Source organism: Orycteropus afer, unplaced genomic scaffold, assembly GCF_000298275.1.
Source record: "Orycteropus afer afer isolate SDZICR_OR568_19922 unplaced genomic scaffold, OryAfe1.0 scaffold00004, whole genome shotgun sequence".
Lineage (NCBI taxonomy): Eukaryota > Metazoa > Chordata > Mammalia > Tubulidentata > Orycteropodidae > Orycteropus > Orycteropus afer.
Window position 1 is genome coordinate 16,861,865 of NW_006921591.1, and position 5,215 is coordinate 16,867,079.

General features: G+C 35.9%; 1 protein-coding gene across 1 annotated transcript in view; it reads left to right on the plus strand.

The window, feature by feature from the left end:
• The window catches only part of EPB41L5 (erythrocyte membrane protein band 4.1 like 5), a 334,801-nt gene that overhangs the window by 129,198 nt on the left and 200,388 nt on the right, over positions 1-5,215 (plus strand). The gene's annotated exons all lie outside the window — the stretch shown is intronic.

Below are 5,215 nucleotides of genomic sequence, written 5' to 3' on the forward strand. Positions count from 1 at the left end.
ATGGGGCAATCTACTTCCGTAGTGATACTGCCTCAGAAACCCAAGGAGGGGTTGCTATGAGTCAGGTTCGACTTGAACATAACAACAACAACAACAATGTTTTAAACTAATCACCTTTTTTCATTTAAAATCTGGTTCCTAATTGATAAGTACAGCATGGATTCATCTTCAGTGCCTTATACTTAGTGAAAGAAGCCAGCCTCAAAAGAGATTATATACTGCTTCATTCCATTTATCTGACATTCTGGAAATGGCAAATATATAGGAGTGGAGCATAGATCAGTGATTGCTTGAGATTAGATGAGTATGGATGAGGTTTGATACGAATGACATGAAAATTTTGGGGGATGATGGAATGAGTTTGTACCTGATTTTGGTGGTAGTTACATGATTATGCATTTGTCAAAATAAAAGAAATGTACATCTAAAATAACATAATTTGACTATATGAATATTAATAAATAAAATTTTTAAACAAACATATATATATATAAGCAGATATAAATAAAGCAAATTTGGCCAAATGTTAACATTTGTTGAATCTGAGTGATGTGTATCTTATTGTTCATTTTTTCTCTATGCTTTGAATATTTTTATAATGCAGAAAAGATTTAAATACGATCTAATTGCTCAGTTTTCCTTTCTTTGATATTTCACCCTTGCACTTTTCCCATTTTAAATACTTTGTTTCTCTTCTAGCTTTTATCACATGTGGGCATATTTTTACATGTTTCTAATCAATCTCTTCACAATTTATAATTCACTTTTTTCATTACTAGCAATGCCTTTTGGTTGTACTATTGTAAACTGTGGCAAGAAGTAGGTGAGGATAAAGTATGTGTGTTTTACTAAAATTATGCAAGTATTGGATTATGATTTCATATTTATTAATATTTTTTAAAAATAATATTTTCTTGTGTTTTGGGGGAAGGTTTATACAGCAGCTTAGGAGCCCCTTTAGTAATTTCTACACAAATTGTTCAGTAACTGGTTATATTTTTCATAATGCGTAAACAATATTTAGATTCTGGTTGTTCCATTTGGACTTACGATTTTAAAAATATTTGCTTATAGTAATGGAATATTAATTTTTTAAAAAATTAATCTTTTAATAATTATAGATGGTCAACATTTGGTCATATTTTTTATACTTTCATTTCTTTTTGATGGATCTTTTCTGTTTAATGTTGTTTTTTGATGGGCCATAAAAGTACTGTTAGAAAACGTTAGTGTATATTCCAACATATATATTAATAAACACCTGAGATCAGGTATTACCCTGCATCATACTCATAGCTCTCTCTACTGATGTGCTGTGGTTGTTGTTATGGATGACTATGGACTTAAATAAACTATCATAATAATTGGAAAAAGAATAATACTGTAGAGATTACTTTAAAGATTTCTATGCACACAGTATAATTTTTTGTTTAGTATTTTGAATATTGATACTGAACTTGCGTCTGTTTTCTGCAGTAAGTACACCGCTGTTGGTCTTTGAGTTTGTACATGACCTGTATATGAAATTTCAATATCTTTTGGTCAGTGTTAGTAAAATAAGAGAAATAATAGAATTTATTTGAAGCTTGGTTGTGTTGTTTCTTTTTAATAGTAAACATTGTGGTAAAGTTTCTTTTACAGTCATTGGACCGTGGCCATCCATTTTGACTCTAAAGGTGTTCTTCATATATTAAACAGAGATACTGAACACTTATGTGAGCCTTTTTTAGAAACCAGGATGAATGAGCAAAGTTACGTATCCCAAGGAAATTTTAGTGTAGGAGGAGAGGCACCAGGTAAATAAGCCATTTCTACTATGTGGGAAATAGTAACACAGGAGTACATAATAGACAAAGATTATGGGTATATGTGGTTAGTGCTGCATTTTTCATACTAAGGTACAGTCATATGCTAAAATGCTGTGTAGCCCCCTCCAAAAAAAAAAAAGTTGATGTGGGAAGAACTTCATGATATAACAAGTGAATGTTTTGTACAATATCATTTTTATGTGTTTGTTTTTAATATGATATTACACAAATATTTGAATACAAAAAAGTTCAGATAGATTCCAAATTACTTGTTGTTTATCACAGAGTGATATCAGCTTTGGATGATTTCAATTTCTTTTTTTACTTGTTTATGTTTTCTGAAATACGTAATTCTTAATAAAATAAAGGTCAGGTAGTGGGAGATAAAATGGTTCCCAGTATTGATTAGTTAGGTGTCATATTTAGTTGGCAGTTTGTTTAGGTTTCAAAGTTTACAGTATTGTCTCTTTATCTTATGGAGTAGGTATTGTCATAGTGATAAAACTACAAGTCTGTTTAAAATTAAAAACAGTTTATTATGGCAGAAGAAGTTTTTGCAAAATGAGGTAACATGGAGTCAGGAAGCTCATAGTGCTTCAAGGAGTTACAGAGAGGTGGTGGTGGTTGTTGTTGTTGTTGTTGTGTGCCGTTGAGTTGGACCCGACTCATGGCGACCCCTCTTTGAGTTTCCGAGGCAGTATCACTATGGAAGTAGATTGCCCCATCTTCTTTCTGAGGAGTGGCTGGTGGGTTTGAACCGCCAGCCTTCTGGTTAGCAGTCAAGTGCCTTAGCCACTATGCTACCAGAGCTCCCACAGAGAGGTTAATAAAGGCAAAATCCACAGTTGGAGTGTTTTTGATTGGTTAACATTTACATAGTTGGAGGCGCTAGGATCTGGGTTGACCAGCTCTGTGGAGATTGATCTTCTTTGTCATAATTGCTCTAGGTGACAGGATTGTGGCTAAGTTTTCTGGAACAATTTAAAAATACAGATTCAGGGTACTCTAAAAGGAGGTCTAAGGACATTTTTTAAGAATCAGCCAACCACCAAAATCACATGTTGCCTGGCATATTAATCATCTAGCTCAGTTTCTGAGGTTCACACAGCCAGAATGGTCTCTGAGAAATGGTCACCCAAAACAAACCAAACCCACTGCCATGGAGCTGATTCTGACTCATAGTAAGTTGATTCTGACTCAAGTGGAGCATATAGAATAGACTAGAACTGCCCCATAGGGTTTCCCAGGCTGTTAATCTTTATGAAAACAGACTGCCTCATCTTTCTCCACAGAGCAGATGGTACATTTAAACAGTTGACCTTTTGGTTAGCATCCAAGTTCCTTAATCACTGTGCTACCAGAGCTCCTGATTAAAAGTTCCCCAAGATTTATATGAATAGTGAAATGGAAGAAGTACTGTTTAACAGAACCTAAAAAAGAAGATTCTGAAAAGTAGCTTAAACAGATGAGTTTTGAAATTTCAGTTTTACTACTAACATGGGAAGAGTTATGTATCATTCAGCTTGGAAGAAAATCACAGAGAAAGTAATGGAGTATTTTAAACATAGAGCCCTTGATGGCACAGAAGATGATATACATCATCAACAGATAAGTTGAAAATGATCGAAAAAAGGCACATTTCATGTGTGAAAATAACCTATTTATTTTACTAATAATTTCCTTTTTATGTAAGCACAGATGTGATTAAATTATAAATATTTATAGCAATCTAAAAGAGCTCTTTTTAAGAATAATAAAATACACAAGTCTTACATATTTTCACCACAGTGGAAAAAATGGAATTTTAACAAATACTAAAATATAATTATATATGGTAAGAAAATATGGTCGTAACTTAGTGACAGTTTTTGAGCCTTGAAATAATAGTACATCTTAAAATTGATGGCATTTTAGATTTGATGAGGTACCATATTAGCTTCTTGGATATACTTTTTTTTTTTCCATTTTATTGTGATTTGGGTGAAAATTTACATACCAAATACACTTTCCATACAGCAGTTCACATACACTTTGTCTCATGGCATTGATCACAATTTACCACAATGCAACAGCTCCCCTCCTACTTTCTCCCAATAGTTACCTCTTCCCTGTGTCCATCCATGCACTCCTGCCCCCTGAGCTGTCTTCCTGTGGGTAAGCAGCCCTTCTTTCTCCATGATTGTTCTCTCCAAGGAGTGTATCTACCTCAGGTAAATGTTCAACTCGTATGCCTGTTTATTCTTTGGCTGGAAGCTACAGGTGTGCGTTCAATTCCAGACCTAAAGGGCAGGTAGGGGCCATAGTCTCAGTGGTTCCACCAGGCTCTATCAGGCCATCAAACCTGGTACCCCCCCTTTTTTTTCCAAATGATTTTGAGTTTTGTTCCGCATTGTTCTCCCTGTTTATTCAGGATCTCCTACATAGATCCTCTTCCAAGTGGTTGACAGTAGTAGCCGGGCACCATCTAGTTCTTCTGGTCTCATAGTCGTATAGGCTGTAGATCGGATGGTGTACCAGTCACTAGGACTAATTGTTTCCATGAATTTTTGGTTTTCTTCATTATTCTTGGCTCTGGACAAGGAGAGACCCATCGCTGCATCCAGATGGCAGCTTGCAAGCTTTTAAGATACCAGTCGCTACTCGCCACAGGAGGAGGTGGAACAGTATTTTGTGTAGTATGTTACACCAATTGAGCTTGATGTCCTCTGGGACTATGGTCCTGAGCCCACAGGTTCAACTACTTGGTCCCTCTAGGTATCTGGCTGTGACCAAGCAGTGACTACAACCTTGCCCCTTGTCAGCCCTATTATACATCTGGGAATTCAGAACATACACATAAAGTTATTGGACCACTCTCTGCCAACCCTATACATGTTCTTGGGTGCACTCCCCACTTCATATACATACCTAATATTTCAGCCAAATACCACATAACGTGGATGAACTTGGAGGACATTATGCTGAGTGAAATAAGTCAATCACAAAAGGACAAATACTGTATTAGTCTGTTACAGTAAAGTGAAGGAAATGCTTATCCATGGAAGGACATTTTCTTTGTTGGTTACCAGGGGTGGGAGGGGAGGGGAGGGAATACTGTTAGATAGATAGAGATAAGTTTTGATTTGGTTGAAGAGAAGGGCAATGTATGAGTGATCAATATATTGACATCGAGGAAGAGAAAGACAGAGAGAGGTACCTGGGAATACAGACAACAAAGATGAACCCTTTTGCGCATATAGTACGGCATGGCAGTGAAGGCAAACACGGGTATATGGGTGGATAGATGGGTGGACAGGCTACATTATGAGGTGTTTTGCAGATTCTACATTATTCTTTAGCGTTGCATAGTATTCCATTGTGTGTATGTACCATAGTTTGGTTATCCATTCCTCAGTTGATGGACATCT